The sequence below is a fragment of the Cherax quadricarinatus genome, chromosome 13 (assembly GCF_038502225.1).
Source record: "Cherax quadricarinatus isolate ZL_2023a chromosome 13, ASM3850222v1, whole genome shotgun sequence".
Lineage (NCBI taxonomy): Eukaryota > Metazoa > Arthropoda > Malacostraca > Decapoda > Parastacidae > Cherax > Cherax quadricarinatus.
Window position 1 is genome coordinate 33,774,068 of NC_091304.1, and position 19,299 is coordinate 33,793,366.

At 39.0% G+C, this 19,299-nt stretch overlaps 1 protein-coding gene across 3 annotated transcripts in view; it reads right to left on the minus strand.

Annotated features, from left to right (window-relative positions):
- LOC128688722 (1-phosphatidylinositol 4,5-bisphosphate phosphodiesterase-like) overlaps window positions 1-19,299 on the minus strand; it is a 224,259-nt gene that overhangs the window by 39,348 nt on the left and 165,612 nt on the right. The window lies entirely within an intron of this gene.

Genomic DNA, 19,299 nt, shown 5'->3' on the forward strand with positions numbered 1-19,299 from the left:
AGAGTTTAGTATAATGAATCTTTATAATATCAACTACATACAGAGCATATCCACATTCATGCTTTTATTGTATATAGAATTCTATAATTAGACAGCACACACATCTGATTAATAGCATAAACAAAATTACAAGGTTTTCTGTATGAAAAATATAAATTTAGGGAATTAATATCGTTTACATGTTATATACTATATTAACCCTTTCAGGGGTCCTTGACGTACTAGTACTCAAATTCTAGCGCCTTCAAATCTAGTGAAAGCTGGTAGGCCTACATATGAAAGAATGGGTCTATGTGGTCAGTGTGCACAGTATAAAAAAAATCCTGCAGCACACAGTGCGTAATTAAAACAGCGACCTTGCACTGTATTTTCGTATGGTATTTATTGTTGTATTCTAGTTTTCCTGGTCTCATTTGATAGAATGGAAGACATATTACAGAAATTGAGATGATTTTGACTGGTTTTACGATGAAAAGTACCTTGAAATTGAGCTCAAAGTAGCAGAAATGTTCGATTTTTACCAAAGTTCAAAAGTAAACAAATCATGCTAAGTGTCCAATACATGTCAACTGGTGAGTTTAATATTCTTTCACAAGTGCGCCGATATTATTTATACCATTTCTACACTAATGCAGTAGTCTGCATAACAGTAAATCTTCTATTTTTTGTTTGAATAAAAATTCAAAATGGAAAGCAAAAGAATGTAAGAGGGGCATGGGGACATGACTAATGAACAGAGGAAATGTTATTTTAGTGCCAGGAATGTCTTTCTTGTTTATTCTGGACCCTATTTGGAAATTGGCATCTTTTGAAATTTGTGTGAAATTGGCAAAATTGCTAAATTCTGACCACTGTATTGGACAGTTGAAATCGGTAAATGGGTGGTTTCTTGTACTCATTCGATAGAAAAAATGGAGTTCTAGCAAAATTAGTACGATTTTTGTCGACTAGTACACTGGAATTGGCCGAAAATAGGGCTCAAAGTGAGCAAAATCGCCGATGCGTAAACATCGTCAAGACCGCTAACTTCGCGAGAGCATAATTCCGTAAGTTTTCCATCAAATTTCATACTTTTGGTGTCATTATGATCGGGAAAAGATTCCCTATCTTTTCATAAGAAAAAATAATGGGGGGGGGATTTGGGGGACCCTGAAAACAAGGCTCTGAGAGGGCCTGTGGATCCTGAAAGGGTTAATATTTTAAGGAATCAAGTCCCCGCTCAGCCGTCTCACACCAAGCCGCCTCAGTGGGAAATTATATATGATACTACAGGAATAAAGACTAACAGAAGCACAAGACAGTAAACACAAATGAAATCTGAATATAAGCTGGTTTGTAAGATATACCTGCCATATTGAATTGGAGAAGACAAATCACCCACAATCATGTTAAGACAGAAATCACCCATAATCATGTCAGACAGAAATCACCTGCAATCATATCAAAGTGCAAAACAAGGGCTTTAACCCTTTCAGGGTCCAGAGGCCAAATCTCAGAGTGGCAGCCAAGGGTCCAAGAATTTAACCCCTTCAGAGTCCAAGGCCAAAATCTGAAGTGGTACTCCAGTGTCCAAGAAATTTTGAAAAAATAAAAAATGATTTTTTCTTACAGAATTAAAGAGCATATTTTTGTAAAGGTAATAAGACAAAAAAAAAAAATTCTGATCAGTACTTACCGAGATACAGTGCCAAGAAGTTTGTCAAAAATGATGTGGTGGCGGCAACATCGACGAATTCCACATACGCGCATTACATTATTTTGCGGTTTTTATAGTTTTTCTTTTCTTTTCCAATTTTTTTCTATTCCTACTAACATTTGGGGCCTGAGAGACCAATACTGTATATAATGTATATATATAAACTCACTGTATTGAACACAATAACCGCACTAAAGTTATTGTCATATTATTGTTTACCACTGTTGTTTATTACAATAAACATGCACAAATCTTGTATAATACTAATGTTCTATCATATATTTACATATTTACAATCACTGGACATAGTTTTAGAACTGCTGGAGCTTGTGGAACTCCTTGAAACAAGGCACCATGCACAGAGGCACCTTACATTCCTCACACATAAACCGAGTGTCTTTGCGTCTTTGTTGCCATCGTTTTGTTTGTGCACAGACGAAGCATCTCTTCTGAGCAAATTTCTTCTGAGTTGAAGGAAGTTGTATTATGAAATGATCACCTTCCCTCCTCAAACGCTTGGGTATATCCTGAGTAATTCGAGGACCTTGTTGTATAGCAGGTGTTCTTACCTGGTACTTCATTATGAGTTGTCTGACAACAGACAAACAAAATTCACCATACGGTGGTCTGTTGCCAGTCTTTATTTGGTACATATTATATGCATTGAGCATTGAAATGTCCATGAGATGGAAGAAAAGTTTCATGTACCACTTGTAACTCTTACGAACACAGTCAACAAAACCAATCTGCATGTCACATTTGTCAACCAAGCGCATGTTTTGTGTATAATCAATCACTGTCACTGGTTTTCGAATACGTTCATTAGTCACTCGATCAACTTTGCCACTGTCTTGCATTTCATTACGGTGAATGGTTGTCAACAATGTGACATCTCGTTTGTCATGCCACCGTAATGCCATGATGTCATTGGCAGTAAACACCTGCACGTCATCACCACGAGCACCTGCGTTGAGCCTGGGCATATGTTTACGATTAGAACGCACTGTGCCACACACATCTGTCTTGTTCACTCGCATGAAATCACTGAGTAATGGGCTTGTGTACCAGTTATCGGTATATAATGTATGCCCCTTACCAAGATAAGGTGCCATCATGTTTCTCACTACGTCACCTGAGATACCCAATAACATCTTGGTATCTTTCAATGTTTTACTACCCGTGTATACAACAATATCCAACACCAGGCCACTGTCACAATCACAGAGTACAAACAGTTTTATACCAAAGCGTTTCCTCTTGCTCGGTATATACTGCTTGAATGACAGTCTACCTTTGAACAAAATCAAAGACTCGTCAATTACAAGATTCTTGAATGGATAAAAGTATATGCTGAACTTTTGTTTGAGATACATGAAAACATTTCTAATCTTGTATAGCCTGTCACTTCTGTCAGGCCTGGTTTTGTCAGAGAAGTGCAACATACGTAAGAGTAAGATAAACCTGTTCACTGGTATGATTTCACTGAAGACCGGGGTAGAAATTAGCCGATCTGTGGACCAGTATGCTTTTATATTATACTTATACACATGAGGCATAAGCATTATTGTTGCAAAAAGCAAATACATTTCTGCAACAGTCGTCTCTTTCCACCTGTGTAGTCTTGACTGTGGTGATAAGATCGTATTTGCCATGGTGTACTCAAAATACTTATTACTTTCCCTGACAATAGTTTCCATCAATGGCTGGTCAAAGAATAATTCAAAGAATTCCAGTTCATTGGCCATGGTTCCAAGGGGACAAGTAGGTAGAATTCCACTTTGAGAGTCATCAAAGTGGTGAGGCTTGGGAACAAAATTGGGATTTTGCTGCCAATCCCACATACAATTTGCTGGTGGATACTGGACATCATAGGCTGGTTGTGCGGGTGGTTGTGGTTGTGGTGGGCTGGTGGCTGACGCTCCGCTTTGTCCTTGAACTGACGAGTGGGTCCCAGTGTGGGCTGGTGAGTCGCATGGCAGTGCCACTACCATCACCACTAACACCATCCACTGATGCCTGTGGTCTAGCCATGCCAAGTGTAGCCACATCATCCTCACTATCACTACCTAAAACTGGTGTAGGGCCATGGGCTGTACTCCGGGATGTACTCAGTCCCCTGGGCACAGCATAGGGTACACTACCCAAGCGCATGCGGTGGTGAACATACCGACGCTTCACTGGTGAATATGATTCCTCACTATCACTACTCGAATGATCGTCGAGCGCAATAAAATCACAATCCACGTCACTATCATCATCATTACTGAAGTCAGAGGCTTTTCCACGCGAAAATATTAGTTTTCTCTTGCGTTGAGGAACAACCGACCGTGAGTCACGAGTGCCCACACCAGAGGTAGAAGGTTGAGGATCGTCAGGGTTTTCTGCACTATTATCGATATCCTGGTCATTCTTTTCGGTCACTAACTGATCAAAGCCGTAGAATTTGTCTTCATTTCCACTTCCATCACTGTCAGAACTATCAGATAGGAAGAGGAGAGTCCCAATTTTCCGGGGAGTGAGAGCTGACTTGCGACGAGGCATGGTGAACAAGGGTAACTGAGCCGGCGTTCCCACAATGCTATGCGGGTGCCTAGATTTTTTGTTTATGGCACACACCCACCACGCAGACCCGTTCTCTCACATGTAGGCCTATGAGCGTTTTTGCGCTAAATTTGATGGCGCTAGAATTTTGGCGTAGATCTATGGTTTGGACACTCAACGTGAAGCCGTAGATCTACGGGACGGACCCTGAAAGGGTTAAAAAAAAAAAAAAAAACTTACAGAATTAAAGATAATGTTTTTCTATAGGTAATAAAAAAAATTCCAATCAGTACTTTCCAAGATATAGAGGCATGAAGATGACCCTCAATGACTGGGTGGCGGCAACATCGGCGAGTTCCATAAAGTCGCATTTTTTTATTTTACTTTTTTCTTTTCTAATTTTTTTTTTTTCAAGTAACGTCTGTGGCCTGTGAGATCAATATAATGCATAATGTATATATGTACACTCTGTGTATTCAAGACAATAACTGCACTATTATTTTCATCATTTTGTTTACAATAATTGTTTACAACAAAAAACATGCAAAAATGTTATATATAAGTAAAGTTCTATTATATATTTACATATGTACAGTCACTGGACATGTTCCTAGAACTGCTGCAGTCTGTGAAAGTCTTTGAAACAAGGTGTTATGCACAGTGGTGTTTTACTCATCTGTGGACCAGTGTGATTTTATATTATGCTTATAGGCACGAGGCATAAGCATTATTGTTGTAAAAAACAAATACATTTCAGCCATAGTTGTCTCCTTCCACCGGTGGATGACAATGCACTTATCCTGTAAATGCTGAGTCACCAGCTTGGGTCCCAGTCTGGGCTGGTGCCGCATGCTGCACGCTCACATGCTGCATCCTTGTGGCACCACCACCTACTGATGTATGTGGTCTATCTATCCCAACTGTAGCCACATCATCACTTTCAGTCTATTCCAGGTGTAGGGCCATGGGATGTACTCAATCCCCTTAGAATTGCATATGGTATAGGGTACAGTATGGTACATTGTACCATATGGTACAGATACAGGGACCCCAATGGAAATAAGTCCCTCTGACTTTTTTGGGTTATCCTAGGATCTTTACACACATGCTGCTATGTATGATAATCTATGTAACTGTATTTGTGTATACCTGAATAAACTTACTCGAGTGTATGTGGCATCGTAAGTACATATACACAAATACAGTTATAAAGATCATACATAGCAGCATGTGTGTGGAGAACCTAGGAAAATGCAAAAAAAAAAGCCAGAGTGACTTATTTCCATTGGGATCCCTGTATCTGTACCATATGGTACAATGTACCATATGGTATAATGTACCATATGGTACATTATACTCTTCTCTTCCCAAATGACAGTTCTAACACTGATGGAAGTGATCTGGTACCATATGGTACCATTGTATGATATGGTACCATTTTCCCATATGGTGCCACTGTATGATATGGTACCATTATACCATATGGTTCAAAACCATAGAATTCCTCTTCAGATCCACTTCCATCAGTGTTAGAACTGTCACTTGAGGAGAGGAGAGTTGCCAATTCACTAGGGAGTGAGAGCTTCCATGCCGCAAGGCAAGATGAACAAAGCGTACTGAGATGGCGTTTCCACAATGCGATGTGGGTGCCCTGATTTTTTGTTTACTGCACACGCTGACCATGCAGACCCATTCTTTTAGATGTAGGCCTACCAGCCTTCTCGCGCTCAATGTGAAGCCGCTAGAATTTTAGTATAGATCTACAGCTTGGACCCTGGCTTCAAAACCGTAGATCTATGGGAGGGACCCCGAAAGGGTTAAGACTTTCACTTCACACTTGTATAATAAGATGATAGCACTGTATCTCTCTCTCTCTCTCTCTCTCTCTTTTGTAATAATGCAAAATAATAAATAATTAAAATTTACCACTCCATAACATATATAGTGTGTAAGCATTAGCATTAGTCTGCCCAAAATGCACATGTATGTTAGTGGCTTTCTTTGTGCTTAACAATATTTTATAACATGAGAATCACGCATTATATACTATACAAAAAAAAAAAAAAAATTAATTTTAAATTTGAATTAGTTGGTTGCTGTTGGTCAACCTTCTACAAGTTCTTTACTAATCAGCAAAGTTAAGGATGAATGGCTCAGCATATCCCACCTGCTTCAGTTTAACCCTTAAACGGTCCAAACGTATATAGAGCCCCGAATATTTAAAAAAAAAAATCATTTTTTTTTATAGAAAAAAGAGCACATTTTTTTTAAGTGTTTTAGCATAAAAAAAAATTTAGGGTCAGTACTTACCGAGATATGAGGCCGAGAAGTTGGCACTGGATGCTCATGTGACAGCAACAGGGAGTCCTGCTGCCATATACCTTTTTTTTTTATTTTTCATATTATTTTATGAAATTTTTATGTTCTGATAATTACAATTTGTAGTAGTTCTTGTCATTTTATAACCAGGAGAAGGAGGAGGACGAGGACAAGGAGGAGGACAATAATAATGTGTAATAACATGTTCCCTTGAAGCATGAAAAACAAAGTCCACCCCTGACAGTGACATGATAAGGGGAGATAACATCTGATAAGAGCTGACGTTTGATGAGCGTAAACGAGGGTGGGGGAGGGCGCAGCTGATAAGAAAAGATTATGACGATCCTCCTTGCTTTGTTTTTGCTGGTACACAAACATTTCTGTCTGTTTATTTGTCTGTCTGTCAAGCTACCTGTCTATCTGTCTATCCGTCTAGCTCTCTGTCTCAGAGAGAGCCACAAGACTGCGTCATCACCTTTACTCACATCTTCAAGCAGAGTATAGCACTTTGTCTGGATTTTTGGGTTATCCTAGGTAATTTATACTATGTATACTTGCATTTATGTGTACCTGTGAGACAGAGATAGACAAAGACAGATTGAAAGAGAGAGACAGACAGATAGACAAAGCCAGAGACAGATAGACAGACACAGATAGAGAGACAGAGATAGACAAAGACAGACAGATAGACAGAGACAGAGACAGACAGAGACAGACAGAGATAGACAGAGATAGACAGAGACAGACAGATAGACAAAGATCGACAGACCCTAAACTTGGGGTTAATATCACTTTCCTCTTAAAAGAGAAGTGTTAATATGACATTACATCAGTGAATCCTTGGTGTTTGCCACACTGTTTGCTCTAGCTTTTGCTCAATTTAACTGGTGCTCCCACAAGGTACTAAGTGGTCCCAGATTTTTTTAATACTGCGCACACTGAGTGTTAAGACCAATTCTATGCTGACCAGGCATCTCGGGCCAATCGTGCCAAATTTGGAGGCAGGAAAAATAAAACGTAAATATACGTTTGGACCATTTAAGGGTTAAGTGTAATAGTTTCACAGGGCTGCTATGCAGATTAAAAATACTATACACAAGCTCTAAAAGGTGTACTATTTATATTTATTTGCTTTTTGCATTACTTTAGCTGATACAATGATATACAAGTACAATGGACCCTCGAGTTTCGGCAGCCTCGACTTTCGTGAAATTCGACCTTCGGCGAGTTTTTTTTTTTAATTTGGCCTCGAGTTTCGTGAAAAGACTCGTGTTTCGGCGACCGTCCGGTACCCGTCTGCCCGTCACCGCGCACACAAAACCAGTCTCCCACGCCATTCACACTCAGTGTGCTATTGTTTACCAACACGTGACCATCACCCCGCGGGTTCATACGTAATAATCCATTTTTTTTGTGATTACAACTGCTAAATAAGTCACCATGAGCCCAAGGAAAGCTAGTGCAAGCCCTTTGGTAAAGAAAGTGAGGAACACGATCGAATTCAAGAAGGAAATCATTGAAAAATATGAGAGTGGAGTGCGTGTTACAGAGCTTGCCAGGATGTATGGCAAGCCCCATTCAACCATCACTTCGATCGTGGCGAAAGGAAAGGAAATAAAGTGTGCTGTTGTTGCAAAAGGGGTGGATATGCTGACAAAAAGGAGATCACAAATCCTCAAAGAAGTGGAGAGGTCATTGTAGGTGTGGATTACCGAAAAACAGTTAGCAGGAGATAGTGTTACGTAGTCAATAATATGTGAAAAGGCAAGGCAGTTGCATGACAATCTCGTAAAGAACATGCAACAAGTGGTGATGCTTGTGATTTTAAGGCCAGCAAAGGTTGGTTTGTGAGATTTAAGAAGCGTAGTGGCATTCACAATGTGATAAGGCATGGTGAGGCTCCCAGTTCTGACAAAAAAGCAGCTGAGAAGTTTGTACAGGAGTTTACGGAGTGTGTAGATACTGGAGAATTCAAACCCCAGCAAGTGTTTAATTGTGACGAAACAGGCCTCTTCTGGAAGAAAATGCCAAAGAGGACCTACATCATGCAGGAGAAAGTGGCACTCCCAGGACACAAGCCTATGAAAGACAGGCTTACTCTCATGTTTTGTAGTAATGCTAGTGAGGATTTTAAAGTGAAGCCTTTACTGGTGTATCACTCTGAAAATCCCAGTGTGTTCAAGAAATACAGTGTTGCCAAGAGTAATTTGTGTGTGATGTGGAAGGCTAACAGTAAGGCATGGGTCACAAAGGGAATTTTCCTAGACTGGTTTAATGAAGTGTTTGGCCCCAGTGTGAAGAAATACCTCTTGGAAAATAAATTGCCACTCAAGTGCCTCCTGGTAATGGACAATGCTCCTGCTCGTCCTCCAGACTTGGAAGAGCAAATGGTGGAGGAGTTTAGTTTCATCACGGTGAAGTTCTTGCCTCCTAATACCACTCCTCTCCTCCAGCCCATGGACCAGCAGATCATTTCAAACTTCAAAAAACTCTACACCAAAGCAGTGTTTCAAAAGTGCTTTGAAGTGACCTCAGACACTGAACTGACCCTAAGAAAGTTCTGGAAAGATCACTTTAATATCCTCCATTGCCTTATAGGTAAGTCTTGGGAGGGAGTGACTTCCAGGACTTTGAACTCTGCTTGGAGAAATTTGTGGCCAGATTGTGTAAAAGAGAGGGATTTTGAAGGGTTTGTGGCTGACCCTAAGGAACCTATGCCAGTTGTGGAAACTATTGTGGCACTGGGGATGTCCCTGGGGTTGGAGGTGAGTGGTGAGGATGTGGAAGAGTTGGTGGAGGACCACAGGGAAGAGCTAACCACTGAAGAGCTGCAGGAGCTTCATCTGCAACAGCAACAGATCACAGCTCAGGAAGCTGCTGCAGAGGAGGAGGAAGAGAGATGGAGGAAGATGCCTTCTTCGAAGATTAAGGACATTTGTGGAAAGTGGACTTAAGTGCAAACATTTATGGATGAACTTCACCCTAACAAAGCTGTTGCAGGCCATACTGGCAACATGTACAATGACAGTGTTGTGTCCCACTTCAGGGAAATCTTAAAGAAACACCAGAAACAGACCTCTCTGGACAGATATTTTGTGTGGCAGTGGTCCAGTGACATAAAAAGAAGAAAGGAGGTAACCCCAGATATGGACTTCATACCTGAAGTCCTAATGGAAGGAGATTCTCCTTCCAAAAAAATAGTGTACACCTTCCTCCTATCCCCTCCTCCCGTCTTCCATCCACGCAGAAGTCTTCAGTAAAGGTAAGTGTAATGTTATTATTATTTTTTTAAATGCATGTACAGTGGACCCTCGACCAACAATGGCATCGTATAACGTTAACCTCTTCAAGGTCCAAGGCCCAAATCTGAAGTGGTGCCCCAGTGTCCAAGAATTTTCAAAAAAAAAAATTGTTATTTTTTCTTATGAAATGATAGAGAATCTTTTTGTGAAGGTAATAAAACAAAAAGTACGAAATTTGATGGAAAATTGACAAAATTATGCTCTCGCAAATTTTGATGCGTCAGTGATATTTACGAATCGGCGATTTTGCCGACTTTGACTCCCATTTTAGGCCAATTACATTATTCCAGTCAACCAAATTCTTAGCTATTTCACTAGTATTACTTCTATTCTATCGATTGAGCACAAGAAATCGCCAAGTCAACTGTTTCAACTACAAATTAAAGTGATCGGAAATTGTTAATTTGGCCAATTTAACACAAAGTTCAAAATATTCCCATTTCAAAATAGGGTCCAGAATAAACAATGTAGGTATTCCTGGAACTAAACTAACATTTCCTCTGTTCATTAGTTACGTTTTGAGGCTTTACAAATAAATTCCATTTTGATTTTTTATTCACATAATGAATTTTTATTCACACCAAAAAATAGAAGATTTACTGTTATGTAATACTGTAATAATTGTATAAATATCATCACCATATTTGTGAATGCATATTAGACCCACCAGCTGGCATGTATTAGACGTGTGAGGTCGTTTGTTTACTCTTGAATATCGGCAAAAATTTAACATTTCTGCTATTTTGAGCTCAGTTTCAAGCCATTTCCAGTGCTAAAACCAATCAAAATCATCTCTATTTCTGTAATATGTCTTCCATTCTATCAAATGAGACCAAGAAATCGCAAATAGAACTATAAAAAACATACGAAAAAAACACTGCAAAGTCGCTGTTTTAATCGAAAAATCATGATTTCAGTTTTTTTCTCTCATTATACACAGCGTGCTGCAGGATCTGTTTTATGTGGTGCACACATACCACATAGATGTATTCTCTCATATCTAGGCCCAAATGTACCACTCACAGTTTATCAGAGTGAGCTGAGCTCATGACGTAGATCTAGGGTTTGGACCCTGAACGTAAAGCCGTAGATCTACGAGACGGACCCTCAAAGGGTTAAATCCGACTAGCGATACATTTCAACGCAAAAATTTTGCCTCGACTAGCGCTAAAAAACTCGACCAATGCGATTCGTTCCGTTCAAGACTCGTCCACATGTGGCCTGCGCAGTGTTTACAAGCCAGCCACCGCGGTCGCATCCAAACATACAATCGGAAGATTTCATATTATCACAGCGTTTTTAGTGATTGCACCTGCAAAATAAGTCACCATGGGCCCCAAGAATGCTTCTAGTGCCAACCCTGTGATAAAAAGGGTGAGAATTAGTATGGAAATTAAGAAAGATTTTGAAGGGTTTGGGGCTAACCCTGAGACGCTTATGCCAGTTGTGGAATCCATTGTGCGTACTTCAAAGATTAAGGAAATGTGTGCAAAGTGGGTTGAACTGCAAACCTTCATGGATGAAAATCACCCTAACACAGCTATTGCAAGCCGTGCTAGTGACTATTACAATGACAATGTTGTGGCCCATTTTAGACAAATCGTAAAGGAACGGGAGGTACAGAGCTCTATGGACAGATATGTTGTGCGACAGAGGTCCAGTGACTCTCTAGCTGGCCCTAGTGGCATTAAAAGTAGAAGGGAAGTAATCCCGGAAAAGGACTTGACACCTCAAGTCCTAATGGAAGGGGATTCCCCTTCTAAACACTAACACCATCCACACTCTCCCCTCCTCCCATCCCATCAATCATCACCAGATCTTCAATAAAGATAAGTGTCATGTAATTGTACATGTCTTCTTCAGTTTGTGTGTATTAAAATTAATATTTCATGTGGTAAATTTTTTTTTTCAATACTTTGGGGTGTCAGAAATGGATTAATTTGATTTCCATTATTTCTTAGGGGAAAATTAACTCGACTAACGATAATTTCGACTAACGATGAGCTCTCAGGAACAGATTAATATCGTTGGTCGAGGGTCCACTGTACTTGATTTCTGATTGTTTTCATTATGTAAATCTTTATTTAATTTGAAAAAAAAAAAAATTATTTTAATATTTTTGGGTGTCTGGAACGGATTAATTTTATTTCCATTATTTCTTAGGGGGAAAATGGTTTCGAGTTTCGTGAATTTCGACCTTCGGCGGGCTCTCTGGAACGGATTAATCACGAAACTCGGGGGTCCACTGTACAGTGGAACCTCTACTTGTGAGTTTAATCCATTCCATGACCTTGCTCGCAGCTGGATTTGCTTGTTTGCAGAGTCAATTTTTCTCATTTAATTTAAGTGAAATGCAATTAATCCATTCCAGTGGAATTCTGTACTTCAATAATTTCGCTAATATCAACTTTACAGCTTATTTATCTATCTCACTTGATCTAATATGACATAATAAACAATATAAATAACATAGAAACCTGATATATACTCTAAAATGAATAAAATATGTAATTCATGTAGTGGTATGGGCGGTGTCGGCGGTTGACGACAGTTTTGTCTGGAGACCGGACAAAATACTTCTTGAATAATTTCGCTAATATCATCTATACGGCTTATTTATCTATCACAGTTCATCTAATATGACATAACAAACAATATAAATAACATAGAAACCTGAAATATACTCTAGAATGAATTAAATATATCATTATGTAACAGGTGGAGGCAGCCACACCCGCTCCCTCTTTGTTGTGGTAAACACTGCCATCTAGTGACGGACTTTTGAAGCCATCTATTATTATAATTATTATTATACGGTGGACCCCTGAGTTTCGTGATTAATCCGTTCCAGAGAGTTTGCCGAAAGTCGAAATTCACGAAACTCGAAACCATTTTCCCCATAAGAAATAATGGAAATAAAATTAATCCGTTCCAAACACCCAAAAATATTAAAATAAAATATTTTTTTCAAGTTAAATAAAGATTTATATACTGAAATCAATGAGAAATCAAGTACATGCATATAAAAAATAATAATAACATTACACTTACCTTTACTGAAAGCTTCTGGGTGGATGGAAGACGGGAGGAGGTGATAGGAGGAAGGTGTACACTATTGTTTGGAAGGAGAATCTCCTTCCATTAGGACTTTTGGTAGCAAGTCCTTATCTGAGGTTACTTCCCTTCTTCTTTTAATGCCACTGGGAACAACTTGAGAGTCACTGGACCCCTGTCGCACAAAATATCTGTCCAGAGAGGTCTTTTTCTGGCATTTCTTTAAGATTTCCCTGAAGTGGGACACAATGCTGTCATTGTACATGTTGCAGATATGGCTTGCTTCAGCTTGGTCAGGGTGATACTTTTCAACAAAACTTTGCAACTCATTCCACATTCCACACGTGTCCTTAACCCTTTGACTGTCGCAACCCCCAATCCTGAGGTGTCTCCTGGTGTCGCAAAATTTAAAAAAAAAAAAAAAATTATTTTTTCTTATGAAATGATAGAGAATCTTTTCCTGATTGTAATGACACCAAAAAAACGAAATTTGGTGGAAAACTGACGGAATTATGCTCTCGCGAAGCTAGCGACCTTGGCACTGTTTACAAATCGGCGATTTCGCCCACTTTGAGCCCTATTTTCGGCTAATTCCATTGTTCCAGTCGCCCAAACTCATAGCTATTTCTTTAGAACTCCATTTTTTCTATCGATTGAGTACAAGGAACTGCCCATTTACCGATTTCAACTACCTAATAATGTGGTCAGAAATTTACAATTTGGCCAATTTCACGAAAACTAAAAAATATGACAATTTCAAAATAAGGTCCAGAATGAACAATGCAGACATTCCTGGCTCTAAAATAACATTTTCTTTGCTCATCAGTCATGTCTCCAGGCCCCTCTGATATTACTCTTGCTTTCTATTTTGAATTTTTACTCAAACAAAAAATAGAAAACTTACTATTATGTAGACTACTGCAATACTGTAATAATTGTATAAATAACATCAACCCATTCATGACTGCATATTAGAATGGCTAGTTGGACATTTATTGGACAATGGTATCATTTGTTTACTTTTGAACTTTGGCAAAAATCAAACATTTCCCCTATTTTGAGCTCCATTTCTAGGTTCTTTTTATAGGAAAATCAATCAAAATCACCTCTATTTCTATAATATGTTTTCCATTCTATCAAATGAGACCAAGAAAACGAGTATACAACCATAAATACTATACGAAAATAGACCACAAAGTCGGCATTTTAATTAAAAAAAAAAAAAAACGGTAGTTTTTTTTTTCTCATTATGCATTGTGTGCTCCAGGATTTTTTTTATATGGTGCACACTGACCACACAGACCCATTCTCTTACATGTGGGCCTACCAGCTTTCTCCTGCTTGATTTGAAGCCGCTAGAATTTATGAGTACATATACGTCAAACACGGTACCTCGTAAGACGTATATATACGGCCGCGACAGTCAAAGGGTTAATCACTGAAGAAGGAACCTCCTTCACTCTCTTTTCCTCCTCTGAAGCAAGTTCCTCAGCTGTGATCTGATGCTGTTCCAGTTGAAGCTCTTGCAGTTCATCAGTGGTTAGCTCTTCCCTGTGGTCCTCCACCAACTCTTCCACATCCCCGTCACTCACCTCCAACCCCATGGACTTGCCCAATGCCACAACACCTTCCACAACAGGCAGAGGGTCGGCAGGGACAGGGTCTGCCTCAAACCCTTCAAAATCCCTCTGGATCGTGTTCCTCACTTTATTTACCAAAGGGCTTGCATGAGCTTTCCTTGGGTCCATGATGACTTATTTAGCAGTTGCAAGCACAAAAAACAATAGATTATTATGAAATGTATTGTATGAACCAGCGGGGTGATGGTCATGTGTTGGTAAACAATGGGACACTGAGCGTGAATGGCATGGGAGACTGGCTTGGTGTGCGTGGTGACAGGCGGACGGGTACCGGATGGTCGCCGAAACACGAGTCTAATCACAAAACTTGAGGCCAAATTTTGCCAAAAAAACTCGCCGAAGGTCGAATTTCACGAAAGTCGAGGGTCCACTGTATATGTATTGTTATTATACATATATTATTATTATTATTATTATTATTATTATTATTATTGTATTATATTATTATACTATTATTATTATACGTATTATTATATTATACATATTATTATTATTATTATTATTGTATTATATTATTATACTATTATTTTTATATGTATTATTATATTATACATAGTATTATCATAGAATTGATGAGGGGAAAAGGGTGAGTGGTGCACTTAGGAGTCTGTGGAGACAAAGAACTTTGTCCTTGGAGGCAAAGAGGGGAATGTATGAGAGTATAGTTTTACCAACGCTCTTATATGGGTGTGAAGCATGGGTGATGAATGTTGCAGCGAGGAGAAGGCTGGAGGCAGTGGAGATGTCATGTCTGAGAGCAATGTGTGGTGTGAATATAATGCAGAGAATTCATAGTTTGGAAGTTAGGAGGAGGTGCGGGATTACCAAAACTGTTGTCCAGAGGGCTGAGGAAGGGTTGTTGAGGTGGTTCGGACATGTGGTGAGAATGGAGCGAAACAGAATAACTTCAAGAGTGTATCAGTCTGTAGTGGAAGGAAGGCGGGGTAGGGTCGGCCTAGGAAAGGTTGGAGGGAGGGGGTAAAGGAGGTTTTGTGTGCGAGGGGCTTGAACTTCCAGCAGGCATGCGTGAGCGTGTTTGATAGGAGTGAATGGAGACGAATGGTTTTTAATACTTGACGTGCTGTTGGAGTGTGAGCAAAGTAACATTTATGAAAGGGTTCAGGGAAACCGGCAGGCCGGACTTGAGTCCTGGAGATGGGAAGTACAGTGCCTGCACTCTGAAGGAGGGGTGTTAATGTTGCAGTTTAAAAACTGTAGTGTAAAGCACCCTTCTGGCAAGACAGTGATGGAGTGAATGATGGGGAAAGTTTTTCTTTTTCGGGCCACCCTGCCTTGGTGGGAATCGGCCAGTGTGATAATAATAAAAAAAAAAATAGTATTATTATTATTATTGTATTATATTATTATACTATTATTATTATACGTATTATTATATTATACATATTATTATTATTATATTATTATTATTATTATTATTATTATTATTACAATAATAATATAAGATTTACTGTTATGCCTTATTGTAATAATTGTATAAATAATGTCAACCCATTCACGACTGCATATTGGAATGGACATTAACATCATTTGTTTACTCTTGAACATAGTCAAGCAAATGAGCATTTCTCCCTCGTTGAGCTCAATTTCAAGGTACTTTTCATCGTGAAAGCAATCAAAATCATATCTATTTCTTTAATGTATCTTCCATTATATCAAATGAGACCCAAAACACGAGAATACAACCATAAAACCATAAGAAAATATCGCTAAAGGGTGGCTAATTGCTGAGAAGTGAACTTCATTATTTATGCTCTGATTTCTTTCATTTTTGGTGTACGTTAAGAAGCATCTTTCCATCATACATTGCCCAAGTTTCAGTAAGATAGTCCAACAAACAAATGAGATACAATTCCCTAGATCAAGAGCAAGAGCCCCTCACCAGCGTCAAGGAACCTCCCTTGAGGTCTACTCGCTTATGGAAATTTTGCTCGTGTATGGAAGCAAAAAATCAACCCAATGACTTCTCGTATTTGGAAAAACTCGCACATGAATGCGCTCACAAGTAGAGGTTCTACTGTACCTGTATTAATACACTTCTGGTAGTTGAATATGATACGATCCTTGCCTTGGGGCAATACACAAGTGTCCTCAGGGTACTTCTATTATTATCCCCAAAGGAGGTCCTTTAACCCTTTGACTGTCGCGGCCGTATATATACGTTTACGAGGTACTGTGTTTGACGTATATATACTCATAAATTCTAGCGGCTTCAAATCAGGCAGGAGAAAGCTGGTAGGCCCACATGTGAGAGAATGGGTCTGTGTGGTCAGTGTGCACCATATAAAAAAAATCCTGGAGCTCGCAGTGCATAATGAGAAAAAAAAAACTCCGACCGTTTTTTTTAATTAAAATGCTGACTTTGTTGTCTATTTTCGTATAGTATTTGTGGTTGTATTCTCGTTTTCTTGGTCTCATTTGATAGAATGGAAACTATATTATAGAAATAGAGGTGATTAATTTTACTATAAAAAGAACCTGGAAATGGAGCACAAAGTACGGGAATTGTTTGATTTTTGCCGATGTTCAAAAGTAAACAAATGATGTCATTGTCCAATAAATATCCAAATAGCCATTCTAATATGCAGTCATGAATGGGTTGATGTAATTTTTACAATTACAGTATTGCAGTAGTCTGCATAACAGTAAATCTTCTATTGTTTGTTTGAATAAAAATTCAAAATAGAAAGCAAGAGTAATATCAGAGGGGCCTGGAGACATGACTGATGAGCAAAGAAAATGTTATTTTAGAGCCAGGAATGTCTGCTTTGTTCATTCTGGACCTTATTTTGAAATTGTCATATTTTTTAATTTTCGTGAAATTGGCCAAATTGCAAATTTCTGACCATGTTATTGGGTAGTTGAAATCGGTAAATGGGCAGTTTCTTGTACTCAATCGATGGAAAAAATAGAGTTCTGAAGAAATAGCTATGAGTTTGATTGACTGGAATAACGGAATTAGCCGAAAATAGGGCTCAAAGTGGGCGAAATCGCCGATTTGTAAATATCGCCGAGGTCGCTAACTTCGCGAGAGCATAATTCCGTCAGTTTTCCATCAAATTTCGTTTTTTTGGTGTCATTACAATCGGGAAAAGATTCTCTATCATTTCATAAGAAAAAATAATTTTTTTTTTTAAATTTTGCGACACCAGGAGACACCTCAGGATTGGGGGTTGTGACAGTCAAAGGGTTAAGTGGTTGCCAGGATTTTCTTTTTGTCTTTCCTCCAACTTTTCGTTTTTCTGTCACTTGTAGTTCTAGAACACCTCATCCAATTTGCTTCAAATTTTTAATACTTATGTATGGTAATGAGGACTAGGTTCTTAGAACAATTGGTATGTGTAGGTGCCATGTGAGCAGAGTTGTTGAACCCATTCCTAGCATCCTGGAATGGTTCCAGCAACTTCCAAAAACCCTGCAAAATGATGACCGCAAAAACGCATGTGTTCAACATAGGGATGATGTTGGACACCTCATGAAATTCAATGAAGCTAAATTAGTGATTAAAGACGACTTAAGACAGAGAAAATGCATTGAAGCTGCACTAATCACTGTCAGTAACACTATAAAGCAAAAATACGGTAGTTACAGTATTTCAAAATTACTAATCAAGAGGATATTACCCATCCTGGGAACTGCTGTTACATGATGTCAGCAGGTCCCTCTCTAACCTCACCTCCTTAGTTCCACTACTACTACTACTACTACCACCTCTACCCATGCGTCACTTCAACTGACTCCTGCCACTATATAGTATATGCATTTTCTTAGTTTTCTCTGTATTAGGACTGAAGAAGCCACTCGTGGCGAAACGTTTCCTTTAATAAATGTCCTGAACTGTACATAAGTGTCTTTTTCCACACAGAACAAATGCTACACAAGCAATAAGCTCAGGTGCAAGTCCGACTCAAATCCAACCCCTCTCACTCATGTATTTATCCAACCTAAATTTGAAACTACCCAAGCCATAGCTTTCAGAACATAAGAAAGGAGGAACACTGCAGTAGGCCTGCTGGCCCATACTAGGCCAGTCCTTCACAAATCCAACCCACTAACAGAACAAATGCTACCCAAGCAATAAGCTCAGGTGCAAGTCCGACTCAAATCCAACCCCTCTCACTCATGTATTTATCCAACCTAAATTTGAAACTACTCAATGTTTTAGCTTGGATCACCCTACTAGGCAGACCGTTCCACTCATCAACTACCCCTATTACCAATGTTCATTTATACATTTTATTAGTGCTTTACATTTATTTGGCATTCTTTTCTGTATGTAAATCTATATTTATGCTAGGGAAGTGACTCCTGAAGTGACCTAGAGTCCTTATGGAGGGGGATTCCCCTTCCAAACAATAACCTCTCTTCCCTCTCTCCTCCTCCCTGTCTTCCATTCATCAACAACAGCCTTCAATAAAGGTAACTGTCATGTTGAATGTTCATTCTTTTGTGCATGTAAATCTATCTTTTAGGTAAAAAAAAAAATTGTTGTTGATACTTCTGGGTGTCTGGAACGAATTAACTGGATTTACATTATTTCTTATGGGAAAAATTGATTCGAAAATCGCCTATTTCGATAATAGGAACAGATTAAGGACGATAATTGAGGGACCACTGTAAATAAGTTTATTCAGGTATACACAAATACAGTAACAAAGATTATCATACATAGCAGTGTATGTATAGAGAACCTAGGATAACCCAGAAAAGTCAGACAAAGTGACTTATT